The 23,118-nt window shown below is 38.1% G+C and overlaps 1 protein-coding gene and 1 pseudogene across 1 annotated transcript in view; both read right to left on the bottom strand.

Annotated features, from left to right (window-relative positions):
* The window catches only part of PINX1 (PIN2 (TERF1) interacting telomerase inhibitor 1), a 120,130-nt gene that overhangs the window by 8,578 nt on the left and 88,434 nt on the right, over positions 1 to 23,118 (bottom strand). The gene's annotated exons all lie outside the window — the stretch shown is intronic.
* Positions 21,236 to 22,010, bottom strand: LOC119516962 (annotated as a pseudogene).

Consider the following 23,118-nt stretch of genomic DNA (forward strand, 5'->3'; position numbering starts at 1 on the left):
ACGCTACAAGTATGCAGAGTTACAAGTAATTGGGTATTAGAACTTTGTTTGGAATTTATAGTCTCAGACAAATGAATTGGGCATCTTCCGAGAAAATAATGGGAACACTGTGGCGGGGGTACAGGTGTGTGTGTGTGTGTGTGTGTCTTTTCACCAGGCTATAGTAGAGCAAGAGAAATATGCCCAAGTCCTTATATGAAGGCCAAAGCTAACAAAGCTGTTCATTTTATTTCTTTTTCTCCCCCCATTTGCCTAGTTAGCTGCTCAAATTAACACTCATTAAGAAAAGCCAACATAAACATGTTTTAAAAGGATGGTTCTCTATGGCAACAACTTCTCAAGAACTGACATCAGAATTATTGACAAGAGTTATACAGCCTCTGGGGGAAAAGAGAGGAAAGAAAAAGAGGGGCAGGCTTCCTGCCTCCCTGAAAGGTCCTGAGGCTTGGAAAGTTGCAGTGACTCATGTGACAACACTTCACAACACACTGGCTATTATAAGATAAATGAGGCTCTTCCAAAGCTAGAAATGATCAATGTGACATAGGAACGAACTTCTTTGAATGAAGTCTAAAAATAATCCAAATCGCCTGTATTTTATAATTCTAGGTCAACTGGTTCTCTCTCTTTCCTACTCTCTAGAGGCAAGATGAACAGTTTTTATAAGTAGTTGAAGGCTAGTACTCAAATCTCGAAGAACAGAAGCAGAGGCTTAGAGAGGGCCCTGTTTATTCCATCTTTACTCCATGGGAAGACCTGAAAATTGCTTAAGAGTCATGATAATCTAAATTTCTGTTCCTTATTATAGAAAGCACATCATGTTTTGAGGAGTTTAGAAAATCTAATACTTTGAAACTAGGAACAGAGTATGAATAGTTAACTGGAATAAAAGGTCAAGATTATTTTTAAGAGAAAGGTAAATTAACTTAGGCTAATAAGTTTATTAAGGAAAAAACATGTCCCTTTTCTCAGTACTTTTATACAGTACTATATAAGACTAATATCTCCATAGATTCATTTTAATTCACCAGAAATCAATGTTGCAAATCAAAAAATATTTTAAAAATATTTTTAGAAGGAAATTTGGTAAGGCAAAATAATTCTATGTATAATGTATACTAATGTTAGTAAAGAAAATTAAATGCAGTTATGAACTCAATGAGTCATGTTATAAAGGTAAATGATCTAAAATTAGTACACTGAGGAATTTATTTTTAGAATAGACAAAAACTAAACAACAAAATTAGCTACAAAATTCCACTTAAAGAAAACCCTAAGAAAACTGAGATTGCAATTCCAAAGAGCTCATAAAGGTATAATCTGCTGTTAAACATACAATCATATAATAATCTCTTCTCTTAGTTTTATGCAAGTTATACTAATTTATTTTATGAGCAAGAAAGATAAACTTTCAGTATCTTATTTAGTGAAAAAGAATAAGAAATATTGTCTCCCTACCTGCTCAGAATCCAAAAAGGTTCCTTAAAGTTAGACCTGCCTCTTGTTTGTAACAAAGCAAAACTAGCGTTACATGCCATATAAGAGGTCAGTTGCACAGTTACATGTTTGTAGTTCCCAACTGATCTGACATCTTTAAAAATTCAGTGCCCTAAAAAACAGTGCTTCTCAAACTATCAGAAGTGACGGACCACGCTAGGTTTTTGTTGTTTGTTTTTATCTCCAATTCATTGTGGATATTTTTGTGAAATACTAGGAAAATGAAAATTTCAAGACATATAATAAAACACAAGCTACAATTTATAAAACTGCTATCAAATTAGTACAAAAGTTTTTACTCTCAATCTCAGTCCTTATCTTGTCATGGGCTAGTCTGTGGACCTACTTTGAAAAGCACTACTATAAATATAATAGCTACCAAAGGAAAGGAAAAAAAGTGCTGTACTCAGTACACATTTGGAAAGCAGAAGTGGTACTGACATCGGTGGCAAAAGGTCTGACTCACCCAATGTCAGAATGTGTGATCTTGGACAAGTCACTGGCCTTTCTGGGCCTCAAATGTAATTATTTGCAAAATAAGGAAGTAGGGCTACTCAGTGACTTTTTTCAAACACAGTTTGTGTTGCTTGCCTTTCTTCATATGAAATCATAAACAGAAGGCCAATATGTATCAACACATCAGAAGAGCTTTAGTTGAGGTGGGGCTGGGGGATCCCAAAGCTCCTGTTCTAATCCTCCCTCCCCTCCCCTTGCAAAAGCGCTCAAGTCATCAGAGCAACATCTAAGGTTCTATGGGATATAATTTGAAAAACAGCAGTGTTTCTTAAGGTCCTTTACAGTTCCAACATTCATTTTAGTCTAATTTCACAGCACTCAGCAATATGACACTAACAAGTTTTCAAGAATAAAGTTGTACCTTTAAAGTTGTATAATACACACAATTCCTAAGTTGTTCCTAACTTTTGGAATTTTCAACAACTGGCTGTTGGTCAAAATTGCCCAGCAGACCAGTTTCTTCCAAAAATGGTAGCAGAGTATCAAGTCCAGTCTCCCCAATTCTGTAAAGTCTTAAGTTGCAAACTGGGTCCTCTTTGAGGATGCGATTGACCTGGCATGGCTTGGTAATAAGGAAGAGGGGAAATGGTAACACAGAACCACTTCAGTGTTTCCACTAAATTCACTTCAGAATATAAAATGAGAAACAAAACATCACCTTTTCAGCTAGCCATTCCCATGTTCTTACTCATTATTCCCCTTACTCCTATTTTCATTACTACACAGGATGAAAATCCAGGAAAGAATTTTAGTTCTGCTTTCCTGGCAGGATATAAAGGTAGAAGGAAAAATGACCCAATATTTCATTCTTCTCCTTTAACACCAGGCCATCTGTATGCTACTTTCTTATCATCACAAAGCTCTTACAACCATTTCTTGATCTATCAACAACAACAACAAAATGAAAACAAATCCAATACTTTCAGACCAAACTTATGTCCTGGCAAAACTCCAACCAAACAAAACAGCCCAACTTAATAACCTGTTAAGTTTTGGGTAGTCACCACCCTCCTCACATTTCTTTTTCTTTTTTTTAAATAACTGTCTTGTTATGAGGTTACATTTGCTGATTTAGAAGACAGCATTAAGTTTTTACTATTACTAAAACAGCTTTCAAAAAAGCAATGACCCACTTTCCCCTTTCTGGCTCTCACAGTAAGTAGAGGCAGACCCCAAACCCTGTTTGAAGTCCTTGCTGCCAGGAGATGGCCAGTTTGCCTCTTGTCCTAGGACAGGAAAAGGATGCACTCTCAGCACCATATGCTACGGAGAGATAAGACCAGAGATTTCTGTCCACAGCACCTTATCAGCTTTTCCTGCTCCTTTCCAGAGCAGACAGCACCGCGACTGGCAATAAACCCATTTGTTTAAGGGGGGCTGAGTGAGTGTATTAGGGATTGGGGGAGCAAGGCAGTGAGGGGTATAGAATACGGAAAAGAGAATAGGTTTTAAATATATCTTAAAATAGTCTGGCCTGAATAAAATTACCTTTAAAAAACAAACAAAAAAAAATGCCCCGCCCCCCCATCTCTGTTTGTTTAAACTGCAGCAACAGGGATAGAAGTTTTTATAAGAACTTCCTTTCTGGTTGCAATGTACTACCACTTTCTTGCTTTGAGCCCTTCCCCTAACTGTCTTGTGCTACTGTCTCTTGGGCACGTAGCACAGGACCTATCTGATGTCAGAAGCTCCACCAGGGTGCCTACAAACCGCAGGCTGGGAAAGAATGCCTGCCAGGCATGCAATCCTCCATTTAGACCACCAATGTTTTCTGGGGTCAGGGCACCCTGCTCACACAGGACAATTTCATCTCCATATTGCAAATTAATAAGCAAGGTTAGAATAACAGTACATTTCTCCAAATATAGAAGGAGGTCTTTGATGACCTGCCTTGTTCTGCAACAAGTCACACCTGTGAATCCAAGGAGGAAGCCGCTAGAAATCCTGCCCTTTTTCTGGGGTTGGGGTGGGGTGGAGGATGGGGTAGAAAGACTAGGTTCGGCAAGAAAATTTAAAATTTTGTTATGGAATCAGTTATTTCTAATATACTCATGTCAAAGTCAAGTGTGGCAGTCAGTCTTTTTTATTATGGAAATTTTAAGACATACAGAAAAGTAGAGAAAATAGTGGTACCCATTACTCAGCTTCAACAATTATCAATACATAGCCATCTATATTATCCTACGCCAGTTCCATTAATTCAGAGCAAATGAGACATCATATACTTTCATCTACAAATACTTCACTATGTATCTCTAAAGGATATCAATCCTAAGAAAAATCCATAACTGTAATACTATTATCACATAAAAAGATTAAGAAAAATTCCTTTATGTCATTAAAGATCAAATCTGTGTTCACATTCCCCAAATTTACTGTTTTATAATTTTTTTCTTATTACAATTTGTTTGAACCAGTTTCCAAATAAGGTCCATATACCATGATAAGTTGAAATATCACTTACGTTTCTAAGCTATAGGTTCCCATTCTCTTATTTTTTTTTAATCTTCATTTTATTGAGATATATTCACATACCACGCAGTCATACAAAACAAATCGTACATTCGATTGTTCACAGTACCATTATATAGTTGTACATTCATCACCTAAATCAATCCCTGACACCTTCAATAGCACACACACAAAAATACAAGAATAATAATTAAAGTGAAAAAGAGCAATTGAAGTAAAAAAGAACACTGGGTACCTTTGTCTGTTTGTTTGTTTGTTTCCTTCCCCTATTTTTCTACTCATCCATCCATAAACTAGACAAAGTGGAGTGTGGTCCTTATGGCTTTCCCAATCCCACTGTCACCCCTCATAAGCTACATTTTTATACAACTGTCTTCGAGATTCATGGGTTCTGGGTTGTAGTTTGATAGTTCCAGGTATCCACCACCAGCTACCCCAATTCTTTAGAACCTAAAAAGGGTTGTCTAAAGTGTGCGTGAGAGTGCCCACCAGAGTGACCTCTTGGCTCTTTTTGGAATCTCTCTGCCACTGAAGCTTATTTCATTTCCTTTCACATCCCCCTTTTGGTCAAGAAGATGTTCTCTGTCCCACGATGCCAGGTCTACATTCCTCCCCGGGAGTCATATTCCACGTCGCCAGGGAGATTCACTCCCCTGGGTGTCTGATCCCACGTAGGGGGGAGGGCAGTGATTTCACCTTTCAAGTTGGCTTAGCTAGAGAGAGAGGGCCACATCTGAGCAACAAAGAGGCATTCGGGAGGAGGCTCTTAGGCTATAGGTTCCCATTTTATGTTTTTGCAATTTTTTTTTGGAAGAAATCTGAACCATTTGTTTTGTAATCTGATTTTTGCCGACTATATCCCCATGGTATAGTTAACATGCTCTTCTGTCCCATGTATTTCCTGTAAAGTTAAACCTAAAGGCTTGATAAGATTCAGGTTTATTATTTCGGGGGTGGTGAAACTATTTCATAGGCGGAAGTGTGACTTCCATAAAGAGGTGCATAGCGTTTCGCGTTTCTCTTTTTGTTATGTTAGCAGCTACTGACATCACCGTTTGTATCTATTATCTTTCCTCTCATCTATTTGGTTAATCTGAAGTATGGATCATGTATGAATGGCAGGATAAAGGCTTGATTATTTTCCTTTATTTTACCAGTTTCCAAATTAATGAGGTGGCTCACTAGTATATGAAAAAGTGGGATGGATTCATGGTTAAGTAAGTTTGGGAAACAAACCCATGGCATTCTCCTCTGATTCATAATGCGCATTATCTCCTGAGAAGTCCAGGAATTGTTGAGAATGCCAGATAATTATTGAAACTGAGTAACAGATATAGAATATCCCAAATTTATCTGACCCTGAAATCCTTTTTGGTATAATACCTATTAACAACCCATGGAATTAGTGTTCTGCTGAACCTACTTTGAGAAGGGCTGTTCAAAAAGGTAATGCCATTGTCTCAATGTAATGGATAGTTGTCCTGATAAAATCTCATAGTGAAATCTTTGATTTACCTTGGTCTTTATGTTGGCTTTTACTAATGGGCAGTAAGTTTTATGCAAAAATAGCAGAAGCATGGGAAATGAAAATCACTTTTCCAGTTTGGAATGGAAGGCGGTAAAGAAATAGCATGTCCTAAATCATGCTAAGTAGGTATGTATCAAGTTTTAAGACGTTCAGTCTAACCAAGGGGTTCATTTGAGAAGACGTACTTTTTTTTTTTTGAGGCTCATGGGCAAGCATTAAGAACTACAGTCTGACCAGAGGGATAACCAGGGTGAACAAGAAAGATCTTGGCATCAGCTTCCATTTCAAGTGTGTGCCATGTTCAAAGAACAAAATAGCAAATACCTTTATAATATAATCAAGAGGGAACAGAATAAGGAGTCAAAGAACATGTAATAAAATTAAAAAAAAAAAAGCAATTCCTGAAAGTAAAATGAAACAAAAAAATTGTTGCAATCAGTTGGTTGAATAATCACACACAAAGGAATAGTCCAAATGACTTTAAAATACATTAATCTGACTGTATATCCCTAATGGGATATACCCTAAGAACACAAATAACAGGCAAAACAAACAAACAAAAAACACTTTGAATCTATTTTTTCAGCTAATCATATGGTTTTGCTATTCTGTGGCTGTCCCATGTAATGAGAAATAAATGAGTAATGTGATATTTTAATGCTTTTATTTATGGAGCCTATCAATTCCAGGATTACTTACTGTGGGTAGATAAAGGTATGAGATTAACGACCTAGAAAAAAAGATGAACCTTAGGGCAATGAGCACCCCTAGTGCCCAGATTGTGGTCTCTAAATATCATTTACCACAAAAACAAACTAAGTTAAAATGGATGAACCAGAATCTGGGACAGCATAAATGCATAAAAGGAGCCTGGAAAATCTTTTTTTTTTTTTTTTTTTTTAATTAGCATAATGTTTTCAAGGTTCTTCCATGTCGCAGCATGTCTCACAACTTTTTTTCTTATGGCTGAATATTCCACTGTGTATATGGCTATTGCATTTTGTTTCTCCATTCATTTGTTGATGGACACTTGAGTTGAATGCTGCTATAAACACTGGTGTACAAGTATTTGTTTGCAACCCTGTTTTCACTCTCTCTGTATATATACCTGGAAGTGGGATTGCTGGGCTAAATGGTAATTCTGTATATAACTTTTTAAGGAACTGCCATATTGTTTGCCACAGTTGCTGTGTCATTTTACACACCCACCAACAATGCACTAGAGTTCCAATTTCTTCACATCCTCTCTGGGCTGGTTTGTATATATTATGTCCTCCAGAAAAAGCCATATTCTTTAATGCAATCTTATGGGGGCAGACATATTAGTGTTGATTAGGTTGGAGCCTTCTGAATGTTTCCATGGAGATGTGACCCACCCAACCGAGAGTGATACCTTTAATTAGGGTGTGACCTCTTGATTGAATGTTTCCATGGAGGTGTGGCTCTGCCCATTCAGCGTGGGCCTTGATTAGTTCACTGGAATCTTATAAATGGCTCACAAACAGAAGAACCTCAGGGCTGCACCTTAGAGAGGCATTTTGAAGATGGCCGTTGAAAGTAGACTTCTGCTCCAGAGAAGCTAAGAGAGGACAAAAAGCCCCAAGAGCAACATTTTGGAGAATGCCATTTTGAAACGCAATCTTGGAGCAAGAGGATGCCAGCCACATGCCTTTGGAGTTAACAGAGGTTTTCTGGACGCCAATGGCTATCCTTCAGTGAAAGTACCCATTGTTGATGCCTTACCTTGGACACTTTATGGCCTTAAGACTGTAGCTTTGTAACCAAATAAACCCCTTTTATAAAAGCCATTCAATTTCTGGTGTTTTGCATAGAGGCAGCATTGGCAAACTGGAACACTCTCCAACACTTGTTATTTTATGTTTTTTAAATATAGTCATCCTTGTGGGTATGAAATCATATCTCACTGTGGTTTTAATTTGCCTTTTCCTAATGGCTAACGTTGAACATCTTTTCACGTGTTCACTGGCCATTTGTATATCTTTTTGGGAAACACGTCTATTCAAGTCACTTGCTCATTTTTAATTGGGCTGTTTGTCTTTTTGTTGTTACACTGTAAGTTCTTTATATATTCTGGATATTAAACGCTTATCTGATATATGGTTTACAACTACTATTTCCCATTCTGTAGATTGTCTTTTCACTTCCTTGATAATTTCCTCCAATGCACAAGTTTTTAATTTTGATGAAATCAAATTTACTTACTGTTTCTTTTGTTGCTCATGCTTTTGGTGTTATATCCAAGTATTAATTGCCGAAACCAAGGTCATGAAGATTTGCCCCTGTGTTATCTAAGAGTTCTTTTTTTTCTTAAGCAGTAGGTCAGTGATTTTATTATAAATGCCTAATCAATAAGTATTAATGCTAATATGTTGAAATTATAAGGAAAAATACATAACCTGTGATTAATGAATAGATCAGCTTTACAAAAATTATTTTACAGATTAATAAGTTCTCATAACAAAACACTGCAAACCTAGAGTCAATATCAGACATGCAGGGAGAGAAGAGCAGATAACAAAAAATTGAAAACTTCTAATTATGCCAGGTTATGACATTAAAACAAAGTCAACCTCTGACTAATCCAGTACGAGTTTACAAAAAGACATTTTTCCACAAAAAGTAACATCTCATAGTAAAGTCTTTTCAGTGGTGACTGACAGTTTTTTGAGCAGTGTGAATTTAAAAATATGAAAGTAGCAGTAGCTCCAGCTAGATATCCCAAATGGCCACAGTATGCCAAGCCCTAACCAACAGTAGCCCCTGTATGAGACTTTATAAAGTTTCACTCACTAAGTTTATTTTTCAGAAACATAAATCCTCCAGAGTATTCCTATGCCAGATATTTCCCAAAACCCAGAGGCAAGAGCCTCTTCAAGAACATCAACTAGATGCAGCCCCCTTCCCTATAGTGTCAACATCCCTTTTCAATATGAACAAGTTAGAGTGGTCACTGCCCAGACATCCCTGAAGATCAAGAAAGTGATTAAATGAGAGGAAGGGGTAGTAACAGACAAGATAGGATTTAGCAATGGATTACGAATACTGAAGCTTTATATTAATACTCTTTTTTAGATGCTAGGGTATTGGAACAGCTAGAAGGAAATAACTGAAACGGTGGAACTGTAACCCAAAACATTCCTTAAATTCTGCTCCTCAGCCATTCATCAAATTGTATTTTGAAAGTTATCACCATTCTGTATATGTTACATTTTATAATAAGGAAATAACTGAAACTGGAACTGTAACCCATAACATCCCTTAAATTAACTACATAACTACTTGTTAAATCACATTTTGAAAGTTATCACCTTTCTGTATATATGATACATTTCACAAGAAAACAAGTGAAATTGTGGAACTGTAACCCATAACATTCTTTGAAATTTGCTAACTACTTGTTAAATCATACTTTGAAAGTTGTCACTATTCTGTATATGTGTTATATTTTACAGTGAAAAATGTAAAAAAATAAAATAAAATAACTTTAAAAAAAACAGAAAAAGTGGTAGTGAATGGAGATTTACTTTTTCAAGAAATTTGACTTTGAAGAGGATGGAGAAAAATTGGGAGATAGGAATTCAAAGCAGGAAATTTTTGTTTGTTTTTAGATGGGCTGATAGATACATATAATTAGAATTGACATAAGAAAAAACAGAGTTGATGGCTGAAGACACTGGAGCAAGTTCTAATGACTTGTACCTGAAGAAGTTAATTAGAAAGTCTTTTATGCAGAGAAGGATATCAGTAACAGCATTCCACGGAGTTTGTTTCTGATCTGTCTCATGGAAGTGAAACTCGGGGCTTTTGTTCCAGGAAGGAACTTTAGTTGGTCTTGCTGTTGCTGTGGTTGTAGGTCTAATACAAATCCAGTTGATCTCTGCTGTCTCTGGAAACATTTTTTATATAGGAAACTCTTCTTTGGAACCAGCTTCTGACCTGACTGGGTGACAGGTCCAGGCATTGTGCCAGCATTTGTACTTGCCGGGCATCAACATTTCTGGTGTGTATAAAATGGATCCACAGTGTCTCCAGGAGGGGCTTGCTGACTCGATGTTGCCTCACCCTCCTACGATGCTTTGCTCTCTTTTCAGTCAAATTCTCCCTTCTTATAGGTCTTTTCCTTTTTAGGCATCAAGCTGTGTTTCTCAGAATTGTAATCAATTTGTGGAGATTCTCCATTCTCTTAGAAATATTAGGAGTACAGTACCCAGTACAGGACTTCCTGATCCTTCCAACACAAGGCTTTGAGTGGGCAGAAATATTTCTTAGAAATTCCTACTTCTGTAGCCCAACTGGACAAGGAGAAAGAAGTTTCCAGAGGTGGGGGCGTGGGGGGGGGGGGAGATCATGTGACAATACTCTAAAACATCTCTTCTTCCCCTAAGAGTTTTTAAGTTTAGCTTTTATATTTAGGTCCTTGATACATTTTGGATTGATTTTTGTATACGGAGTATGGTAGGGGTCTAACTTCATTCTTCTGCATGTGGGTATCCAATTTTCCCAACACCATCAGTTGGAGACTATTCTTTCCCCACTGCATATACTTAGAACCCCTGTCAAAAATCAGTTGGCCATGGATGTAGAACTATTTCTGAACTATCAATTCTGTTCCACGGATCTATCAGTCTATTTTTGTGCAAGCACTACACTGTTTTGATTACTGTTGCTTTGTAATACAATTTGAAATCGAGACATGTGACTCCTCCAACCCTGTTCTTTTTCAAGAATTTTTTGACTATTTGGAGCCCCTTGCAGTTCCATATAAACCTGAGGATCATTTTTAACTCATCATTTTTGCAAACAAAAGGTTGCTGAACTTTTAGTAGGGATTATATCGAAATTGTATATTGCTTTGGGTAATACTGGCATACTAACAATAGTAACTCTTCCAATCCAGGAACATGGGATGTCTTGCCATTTATTTAGGTCTTCTTTAATTTCTTTCAGCAGTGTTTTGCAATTTTCAGCATACAAGTCTTTTGTATCCTTAGTTAAATTTATTCATATATATATTTTTCTTTTAGGGGCTATTTTTATTAAGAAAATGGGATTGTTTTCTTAACTTCCTCTTTGGATTTTGCATTGCCAGCTGTTCTAGTTTGCTAATGCTGCCAGAATGCAAAACACCAGAAATGGACTGGCTTTTATAAAAGGAGGTTTATTTGGTTACACAGTTACAGTCTTAAGGCCATAAAGTGTCCAAGGTAACACATCAGTAATTGGGTACCTTCACTGGAGGACAGCCAGTGGTGTCTGGAAAACCTCTGTTAGCTGCAAAGGCACGTGGCTGGCGTCTGCTTCAAAGTTCTGGTTTCAAAATGGCTTTCTCCCAGGACATTCCTCTCTAGGCTGCAGTTCCTCAAAAATGTTACTCTTAGTTGCACTTGGGGTATTTGTCCTCTCTTAGCTTCTCCGGAGCAAGAGTCTGCTTCCAATAGCTGTCTTCAAAATGTCTCTCATCTGCAGCTCCTTTGCTTTCTTCAAAGTGTCCCTCTTGGCTGTAGCTCCTCTTCAAAAGTTCACTCTCAGCTGTACTGAGTTCCTTCTGTTTGTCAGCTCATTTATATGGCTTACTGATCAACTTAGACCCACCCTGAATGGGTGGAGCAACACCTCCATGGAAAGTATCCAATCAGAGTCATCACCCACAGCTGGGTGGGGTGCATTCCAAAGAAACACTCAAAGAATTACAATTTAATCAACACTGATAACATCCGCCCACACAAGATTACATCAAAGATTAATGGTGTTTGGGGGACACAATATATTCAAACTGGCACACCAGCATATAGGAACACAATTGTTTTTGGAGTGTTGATCTTGTACCCTGCCACTGTGCTGAATTCATTTATTAGCTCTAACAGTTTTCTCATGGATTACGTTAGGCTCTCTACATATAAAAATCATGTCTTGTGCAAATAAAGATAGTTTTACTTTTTCCTTTCCAATTTTGATACCTTTTATTTCTTTTACTTGCCTGATTTCTCTGGCAAGAACTTCTAGTACAATATTGAATACCAGTGGTGAAAGTGGGCATCCTTTTTTTATTCCTGACCTTAAGGGGGAAACTTTAAGTTTTTCACCATTGAGTATGAGGTTAGGTATAGGTTTTTCTTATATGCCCTTTATCATGATGAGAAAGTTCCCCACTATTCCTACTTTTCTGAGTGTTTCTATCAAGAAAGAGAGTTAAATTTTGTCAAATGTTTTTTCCCCCCTTCATTCTATTTATGTAGTGTATTACATTGATTGATTTCCATATGTTGAAGCAGTTTTGCATTCCTGGGATGAATCCCACTTGGTCATGGTATAGTATCTTTTTAATATGTTGTTGAATTTGGTTTGCTAGCATTTTGTTAGGGAATTTTCCATCCATATTCATAAGGGAAATTGGACTGTAATTTTTTTTCTTGTGATGTCTTTCCCAGGTTTTGGTAATCAGAGTAATGCTCACTTCACAGAAGAATTAGGATAAGCTCCCTCCTCTTGCATTCTTTGGAAGACTTTCAGAAAGATTGGTATTAATTCTTCTTTAAATGTTTGGTAGAATTCATGAGTGAAGCCTTCTGGTCCTGGACTTTTCTTTGGTGGAAGCTTTTGGAATATTGGTTCAAATCCTGTACTTGTTAAAGTTTTGTTGAAGTTTTCTATCTCTTTTTGAATGAATTTGGGTAATTAATGTATTTCTAGGGTTGTTTTTTTTCCCCCATTTCTTCTATATTATCCAGTTAGTGTACAATTGTTCATAATATTGTCTTATATTCCTTTTCATTTCTGTAAGGTCAGTAGTGATATCACCATTTTCCTTTCTGATTTTAGTTACTTGCATTTTTCTCTTTTTTCCTTTGTCATCTAGCTAAAGGTTTGTTAATTTTATTGATTTCTTATGAACCAATTTTTGCTTTGTTGATTCTCAACTGTTTTTCTAGTCTCTATCTCATTAACTTCTGCTCTAATCTTAATTATTTCCTTTCTTCTTCTAACCTTGGGTTTACTTTGATCTTGTTTATCTAGTTCTTAAATATGTAAAGTTATTAATTTGAGATATTCCTTTTTTAATCTAGGCATATATAGCTATAAATTTCCCTCTGAGCACTGCCTTCACTGTGCAAATGCATAAGGTGAGTCTGGAAAATCTTATCAAACCCAACAGGAAGCAAGCCATCAATAACATTTAGGGACTGTGGTGGTTAAATTCACGTGTCAGCTTGGCTAGATTTTGGTGTCCACTTGTTTGGTTGAGCAAGCACTGGCCTAATTTTTACTGTAAGGAGATTTCATGGATTAAATCCTCAATGAGTTGATTGCATCTACGGCTGATTATGTCTACAAACAACAAAGGAGACTGCTTTCAGCAATGAGAAGTCTCATCCAATCAGCTGAAGACCTTAAGGGGAGAACTGATGATTTCGGCAGTCAGAAAGAATTTCTATCTCTATGTCAGCCAGCCAGCTTCTCCTGGGGAATTCATGAAAACCTTCATTGGTATTTCCAGCTTGTAGCCTACCCAATGGAATCTGGACTCCTTGCAGTTGCATGAGCCAATTCCTATAATAAATTTCATATTTACAATATATATCCTGTCAGTTGCTTCCCTGGAGAACCCTAACATAGATTGGTACCAAGAGTGGCTCCTAAGAAACAGAATCTTAAGAATAGGATTTATGAGTTGGTTTGGGGGTTTTTGGAATTGGTTCTCTAATCTGGTTAGATTCAAAGGCATTAAGGACTCTGTTTGCAGTGACCAAGATGGCATTGATAGTCCAGGTCATGAATTGGCAATAGAGATATGAAAATATCACTACTGGATACTGTTCTTGAAATACTTAAAAGAGGTAAGGCCCTGGGTGAGAGTGTACTTGATTATCAGAGTTTTATAGAGTTAAAAGGTGTAATGGTGTTAGCTGGTTGTTCCTAAATACACTGGATACAGTTGGATAAAGTTGTAAAAGAAAAGAATGAGTTCAAGGCTTCAAACTCTCCAGCTCAAATGCCACATGAAGGATGTGAAAGTTTCTATGCGTGCCCTGAAAGAAACTTATTTCTTATAGCTGCAGACTTGAGATTTCTGAAAATCAGACCTAGAGTTCCATTGTGTGAGTGGCTTACAACATAAACTGAATTACCAACCTAGCAGGGTGTCTAAAGTGAGGGCGTTGATTGGAAATGAATGGGATAATGAAAACTGGAATGGGGACATATGGGCTGACAATGATGACAATGGGACAACCCTAGATTCTGCTGAGTCTTCTTTGCTTGATAAACCTCTAACTGCCTCCCTTGAGGAAACAGCTCCCACAACTTTGTCTGAAGGGATTAACCCTGTTTCATCAGATGAAAATGCAATAGAACACCCGGTGGTAGCTGGCTTGGAAGACACTGCAAATTCTTCTCATGACCCAACCCCACCACCCTTCTTTCTTTCTTCCAGACCTATAATTAGACTGAAGTCCCAACAGGCCCCAAAAGGTGAGGCATAAAGTGTGACCCATGAGGAAGTGTTCTACACTCCAAAATAACTGCATCCTTTTTCCAATTTGTCAATGGAAATCAGGGGAATATGCATGGGAATGGATATGAAGGATGTGGGATAATGGTGGAAGGAACATAAAGTTGGATTAGGCTGAATTCATTGATATGGGCCCACTGCACAGAGATTCTAGATTCATTGTTGTAGCCTGAGGAGTTAGAAAGGGCTCTAATAGTTTGTTCAGGTGATTGGCTGAAGCATGGATAAAAAGGTGACCTGCACAGCCTAAAGTCAAAATGCCAGAACTGGCTTGGGATAATATAGATGATGGTATCCAAAAGCTAAGGGAGACTGGAATGTTACAGTGGATTTATCATGTTAAGACCTGCTTAGCCACCTCAGGAATGTCCAGAGGACACACCTTTTACCAGGATCGTGAGGAATAAATTTGTGAAAGCAGCTCCATCATCCCTAAAGATTTTTGTGGTCACTATTTTCTGTAGGTCTGATATTATTGTGGGAACTGCTACCACTGAACTTGGATCCTTAAACACAATAGGGATGACTGGATCCTGGGTTGGCAGAAACCAAGTGGCAGCATTTAATTGCCAAAGACAAGATGGCATAGCTCTCCTAATGGCCAGCAGAGTCAAAGCAGCAATCAGTATAGTCTGACTTGCAGAGACCTATGACCCTGGCTGGTTGATCATAAGGTACCTAGAAGTAAAACAGATGGGTGGTCTACTACATTCTTATCTGAGCTATATAAGCAGAAGAGTTCTAGGTCAAACGAACAAAAGTTAAACTTCAATCCCCAAAACAGAGTCATGGCCTCTTAATCAACTCCCAGACTTGAGACAGTTTACAGACCCAGAACCTACTGAATGAAAGGAAGTCTTGGTCCCCTTAGGGAAGGAACCTGCTATACTGCCAAAAAAAATTCATACTGTTAATCTTCCTCCCAGCCTTCTCCAAAGAGACCTTTGGCCTTTTACCAGAGTAACTATGCATTGGGGAAAAGGAAATTGGTCAGGCATTTCAGGGATTATTAGAAATTAGCTCAGAATTGATATTAATTCCAAGAGACCCAAAATGTCACTGTGGTCCACAGAGTAGAGACTTATGGAGGTAAGTGATCATTGGAATTTTTGCCCAAGTCCATCTCCATTGAGTCCATTGGGTCCCTGGACCAATTCCTGGTTATTTCCCCAGTTCCAGAATGTATAATTGGATAGACATATACAGCAACTGGAAGAATCCCTACACTGGTTCCCTTACTTGTGGAGTGAGGGCTATTATGGTGGGAAACACCAAGTGGAAGCCACTAAAACTGCCTATACCTACCAAAATAGTAAATCAAAAGCAATACCACATTCCTGGAAAGACTGCAGATATTTGTGCCATCATCAAGGACTTGAAGGATAGTGGTGATATCCTATCTGGCCTGTGCAGAAAACTGATGGATCTTGGAAGATGACAGTAAATTATTATATACTTAGCCAGGTGGTGACTCCAATTGCAGTTGCTGTTCCACATGTGGTATCATTGCTTGAGCAATTCAACACATCCCCTATTGCAGCTATTAATCGTGCAAATGCTTTTTCCCCCAATATCTGCTAGTAAAGTCCACAAGAAAGTTTGCTTCCAGTTGGCAAGGCCAGCAATACACCTTCACTGTCCTACCTCAGGGGTACATCAACTCTCCAGCCCTGTCATAACCTAGTCATAATCTATGTCATAATCTGGTCCATAGAGACCTTGCTCACTCTCCCTTCCACAAGACATCCCACTGTTTCATTATATTGATAAGTCATGCTGATTGGACCTAGCGAGCAAGAAGGAACAACTATTCTAGACTTATTGGTAAGGCAATTGCTTGTCAGAGGGTGGGAGATAAATCCAACAAAAAAGTCAGTGGGCTTCCACCTCAGTGAAATTTCTAGGTGACCTGTGGTGTGGGGCATGTCAAGATAGCCCTTCTAAGGTAAAAGGTAAGCTGTTGCATCTGGCCACACCCACAATAAAAAAAGAGATACAACACCTGATTGGCTTCTTTGGATTTTGAAAGAAACATATTCCTCATTTGGTGTGCTACTCTGACCCATTTATAGAGTGATCTGTAAAGCTGTTAGTTTTGAGTGGGGACCAGAACAAGAAGCTCTGCAACAGGTCCAGGCTGACATGCAAGCTGCTCTGTCACTTGAGCCATATGATCTAGCAAATTCAATGGTGCTGGAAATTTCACTGACAAATAGAGATGCTGTTTGGGGCCATTGGCAGGCTTCTATAGGAGAATCAAAGTGCAGACCCCTAGGATTTTGGAGCAAAGCCCTGCCATCCTCTGCGGGTAACTACTCTCCTTTTGAGAAAAAGCTTTTGGCCTGACACTGAGTGTTGGTAAAGACCAAACACTTAACCATTGCCACAAAGTTACCATGAGATCTGAGTTGCCCATCACGAACTAGGTGTTTGGCTTGAACCACCAAGCCAGAAAGCTGGGTATGCACAGCAGCAATCTATCATCCAAGGGAAGTGGCACATATGAGATCAGGCTTGAGCAGGTCTTGACGGCACAAATAAGTTACATAAAGAAGTGGCCCAAATTCCGTGGCCCCCTCTTCTGCCACATCACTTCTTTTTCTCAGACAAAAGGTATAGCCTCTTGGGGAGTTCCCTATGATCAGTTGACTAAGAAAGAGAAAATTTGGGCCTGGTTTACAGATGGTTATGCATGTTTACAAAAGTGAGCGGCAGCAGCACTACAGCCCCTTTCTGGGACTTCCTGAAGGAGAATGGTGAAGGGAAATCCTCCCAGTGGGCGGAACTTTAAGCAGAGCACTGGTTGTTCATTTTGCTTAGAAGGAGAAATAGCTGGAGATGTGTTTGAATAGTGACTCATGAGCTGTGGCTAATGGTTTGGCTAGATGGTCAGGGACTTGGAAGGAACATGATTGGAAAATTGGTGACAAAGAGGTCTGAGAGAGAGGTATGTGGACAGACCTTTCTGAATGGGAGAAAAACATGAAGATACTTGTGTCCCATGTGAATGCTCACAGAGGGTGACTTCACCAGAGAGTTGTAATAATCAGCTGGATAAGATGTCCCGTTCTATGGATACCAGTTGGCCTGTTTCCCCAGCCACTCCTGTCATTGCCCAATGGGCTAATGAACAAAATAGCCATGGTGGCAGGGATTTAGAGTATGCATGGGCTCAGCAACAACGACTTCCACTCACCAAGGCTGAGCTGGCTACGGCCATTATTGACTGCCCAATCTGCCAGCAACAGAGACCCAACACCACCATCCATGGACTTACTGAATGCCTTACCCACTGTGCCAGTTTGAATGTATTATGTCCCCCAAACGCCATTATCTTTGATGTAATCTTGTGGGGCAGACGTTTTGGTGCTGAGTAGATTTGCTTGGAATGTGCCCCACCCAGCTGTGGGTGATGACTCTGATGAGATATTCCCATGGAGGCATGGCCCCACCCATTCAGGGTGGGCCTTGATCAGTGGAGCCATATAAATGAGCTGACTCAAAGAGAAGGAACTCAGTGCAGCTGTGAGTGACGTTCTGAAGAGGAGCAAGCTTGCTAGAGAGGAACGTCCTGGGAGAAAGCCATTTTGAAACCAGAACTTTGGAGCAGACGACAGCCACGTGCCTTCCCAGCTAACAGAGGTTTTCTGGACACCATTGGCCATCCTCCAGTGAAGGTACCCAATTACTGATGTGTTACCTTGGACACTTTATGGCCTTAAGACTGTAACTGTGTAGCCAAATAAACCCCCTTTTTATAAAAGCCAGTCCATCTCTGGTGTTTTGCATTCTGCAGCATTAGCAAACTAGAACACCCACCATTATGGTTTTCTACATAGCACTGCTTCTGATAAAGGAATGCACTACATGGCAGATGAAGGGGATGAAATGAGACCATGCTCATGGAATTCACTAGTCTTACCATGTTCACCATCATCCTGAAGCAGTGGTATTGATAGAATGGTTGAATGGCATTTTGAAGACTCAATTATGGCACCAACTGAGTGGCAACACCTTGCAAGGGCTGGGGCAATGTTCTCTAAGAGGCTGAAAATGTTCTAAATCAGCATCTACTCCCACAGTCAGGATTCATGGCCTTCAGACTGTAACTTTGTAACCAAATAAACCCACTTTATAAAAGCCAATCCATTTTTGGTGTTTTGCAAACGGGCAGCATTAGCAAACTGGAACATGGGTCTTAGTTCCAAAACGAGGAATGCTTTCATAAAGAGACACAACAATGACTCCATTGAACTGCAACTGAAGACTACCACCGGCCACTTTGGGCTCCTCATGCCTCTGAATCAACAGGCAAAGAAAGGAATTACTGTATTGGATGGGGTGACTAATCCTGATCATCAAGGGGAAATAGGACTGCTGCTACACAACAGAAGTAAAGAAGAGTTTGCCTAGAATACAGGAGATCCCCTAGGGCTTCTTTTAGTACTATCATGTCTTGTGATTCAAGTCGACCCAATCCAGGCAGGAATACAATGGCCCAGAAACTAAAAGAATGAAGGTGTGGGTCACCCCACCAGGCAAAGAACCATGGCCAGCTGAGGTGCCTGCTTAGGGTAAAGGGAATATGAAATGGGTAGTGGAAGAAGGTAGTTATAAATATGAGCTATGACCATGTGACCAGTTATGAAAAAGAGGGCTGTAATGGCTACAAGTATTTCTTCCTTGTTTTGTCATGAATGTTTATATATATATATATATAAACAAATATCTTTTCCTCCCTATCTTATACACTTATCATTTAACATAAGCTGTATTAACTTCATGTCACAGCATTTAAATTACAGAATATCAAGTTTAAAAGTGAATATTACCCAAGATATGTATTCTCTTCTGGGGAGTTAGTGTGCTTCTGGTTGTATGTAGGAGACATAAATTATGTTAGGTAAAAATACGACTGTTACTGTTTTTAAGTATTGTTTTAGAGATTAAGTAGGGTTTAAGAAGTTGTGTATGGGTGAAAAGTTGACAAGGGTTGGACTGTGATGGTTAAGTTCATATGTCAACTTGGCTAGGTTATGGTGTCCAGCGGTTTGGTTGAGTAAGCACTGGCCTGATTGTTACTGTGAGGATTTTGTGGATTTAAATCATCAATGAGTTGATTGCCTCTATGGCTGATTAGATATATAATCAATAAAAGAGTGCCTTCAGCAATGAGAGAAGTCTCATCCAATCAGCTGAAGGCCTTAAAGGGAGAACTGATGATTTCAGCATTCAGAAAGAAGAATTTCTATCTCTTTTTCAGCCAGCTGATGAATTTTGATGAATTTCTCCTAGGAAATTCATCGACTATGTCATTGGTGTCCCCAGCTTGTGGCCTGCCCTGCAGAATTCAGACTTACCAATCCCTATAGTCACGTGAGTCAATTCCTTTAATAAATCTCAGAATATTTACTGTCGGTTCTGTTTCCTTGGGAGCCCTGACTAATACAGGGTTGTATCAACAAAACTTATAAGCTATCTTGAAGAGGTTCACACTGGCCAAAAAAGGAAAATTTGATCATCAATTAAGATAATAACTGCAATGGATTGAAACATATCAAATACATTTTAATCCACTAGTGAAACAAAAAAGGAAGACTCATTAGTCACTTTTAGAGAGTGCTAGAGAACTTCTGCATTATTTTGAAAACTGGTAAGTAAAGGAAATGAATAAGATATTTATCCTGCCTTGTCTATATAATCTGTACCTCGGGGTAATCAACTAGCAAATGAGGTTAAGTTTCTATTAATAAAATTATTCCAGCTAATATACTAAGAGGAAATGACAGAATTAAAATATCATTATTTTGGAGCCCCGTGGTTGTAAGAATTGGGACAATCAATTACTTGTATCTCCTGATGGAAGTAGCATTGCCCCAAATACCCCCAAAATGTGAATCTGATCAAGTCTTTTTCTTCAGAGAAGGTATCATCCTGTTGATGCCTTAATTTTCATGGCCTTAGAACTGTAAATTTGTGAACTAATAAACCCCTATTGTACAAGCCAATTCATTTCTGATATATTGCATTAAGCAGCTTCAACAAACCAAAACAGTGTGGAATAGGTTTCAAACATCAACATTCTACATGAATGTAAACCCCTGATTCAATTTTGTGATTTTATCATGCTAGAAACATGGTTGGTTTTAAATTTTTTAACAGATGTTGGTATCACAACACATTGGCTTATTAACAATTAAGGCATTTTGCAAACATAGTTTCTCAGTATGGACAAAAAGTATTTAATATTGATTATTTGCTATGTTTTAAAATTTCAGTCTTTTCAACATAAGAAAAGAGCTGTACACAATTAAGTGTTTTCTCATAAAACACAATTGTAAAAAATTAATGATGATTGGTCCTTTGTGGCTCCTAGCAATAAGTCCTGTCTTACATTTTTCACATAGTTATAAATTATATTCTAAGGCAATATGCAGGATTGCATTAAAACCCAATAGTTCTTAAGCAATGTTACCAAATAACATATAAATCTCAAATGCAACAAAGACAATCTTCTTAGTGCACTTTCACCTCACTGAAGTTGAAGCCGCTCCTTTTGGATATTTTCCACTTCAGTGTGAAGTAGATTATTAACAGTTTCATTAGTGGCTTCATTATGTGGTTTTTTAAAAGAAAAAAAAAATGGTTTTCATTTCTTTCACAGTTCTCATATGAGACATTTTTTTTGAAAATCAGTCCAAGGATATTTTGAATAACCAGACACTCTTTAGTAGATGAAACCTCTCACACAATTGTAATAAATAAACATCTACATCCTTGGCTATACTGCCAGTATATCCTGGAACCAAAGGAAGATGGTTTTCCTGTTTCCACAATCTACTTTATAGTTGTTTTAAAATCTGAATATTTCCATAATTTATCATCTCTGTTTTGGATGATAGTTTGACCAGCACCTTTTTATGACTGCTTGAAGCCATTTTAAACTATTACAAATTCATCAAATTTGCTTTTAAGTAGTGACTTTACTAAAGGCAACAAGTCTACACAGCAGCCAAGTTGAGATGTTTTGTTTTTCTTCCTGTAAAATATTTGTGAGCACAGAAAGGCAATCCACCACAATTCCAAGGTCTTCTATTCTCACCCAATAGGCTACAAGTTCACATATACTTCTCTCCCTCCACAGAGTTAAAGCTACATCCAATCTTAAATTCTGGCTGAACAAAACTTGTGCCATTGCCCATTTCTTGGGGACTGTTTTTTTTTTGTTTTGTTTTGTTTTCTGTAACAAGGATTTGGAAAAGGATGATAAACTAACTTTCTGCAATAGATCACCTTATGTAGTTTATCTGGGCTTTTCACAGCTTGTCCAACTTTTCTATTTATGTAAGCAGTCAGCTGTTTTGAAGATTTCTTAACCTCCTTCATGTTCTTATTAGTGAAATTAGAGATCCTTTTTCTAGGATGATTAATGGAATAATCCTCAATATTATTACAAAAGTTCCGTTTTTTAACACTGGATTTTCAGATGCTGGGATACCACCCCCCAGCTTTTTCAAGGATATGCTGGCCCTTTGCTTTTTCAAGGATCTGTATCTTTGCTGATAGGGTATTCTTTTCTCCCTGCAGGGCCCTTCAACCTGGCAAACTGCTACTTCTTTAAGACACCACACAAATATCAGCTTCTTTGATCTGTACAAGCTGAATTAATCCTTGCATCATGTATGTCCCCACATCTCTGGCACAACACTAGAGGCCTCTGCTTCAACTGACTGTATACATATGTCTCTGGCTTCCCAACTAGATTGTGAATAGGAATTGTGTCACATTCATCTAATCACTGTCATGCAACAAGGAACACATCTGAGTTAATCAGAAAAAAGAAGAGTTTTGGGGGAGGGGGAAGTAGATAGGAAGAAAATGATTATTAGAGTAATACTAAGAAGAAAGAATGATGAAATAAGGAGACTGTACTGCCTGAGCCTATAGTTTTAAAGCACAAATTACTAGAAAGTAGGCTCTGTTTATGGCTCACTTGTAACTTTAACTCATTAGATCTGTTAATTTTTTAAAAGTACACACAAGGTACTCAGCCTAATAATTCTAGATTCTTCCTAATAAGGATCTCCAAAAAGGAGTCTAAAATGAACTGTGATCGGTGACGATAATGTGCCATGTACCATGATTAAATCTGATTCTGAGTAACTCAAGTCCATTAAAAAACATGCTCTGGGATAAGAGTGAGGATGATAATTTAAAATTGATTGACAACTAAATGAATGAACAATGTCACTGTTTAACTATGTAAAGCATGTCAGAAATTTTTAAAAGAGATTTACAGGTAGACTTCCTTCCTCAGGATAACAAAGTAAAGTGGCAATCACAATTTTCAATCTGACTTTAACAGACTTGGGAATAAGAATTAGATAAATATTCCAAACCTGATATTCTATTAACAAGTTTCAGAACTACAAAGAAATCAAAGAAGCCTAATTTTACTGATTTCTAGAGTCTACTCACAATTTCCTGTAAGTTAACTTCCTTTCAGACAGAGCTCTGGCATGGAATGTTTTGTAAAGTAGCTTCCCCAGGTCAGCTCTTCTATTTGTAGAAACAA

Source organism: Choloepus didactylus, chromosome 20, assembly GCF_015220235.1.
Source record: "Choloepus didactylus isolate mChoDid1 chromosome 20, mChoDid1.pri, whole genome shotgun sequence".
NCBI classification, from domain to species: domain Eukaryota; kingdom Metazoa; phylum Chordata; class Mammalia; order Pilosa; family Megalonychidae; genus Choloepus; species Choloepus didactylus.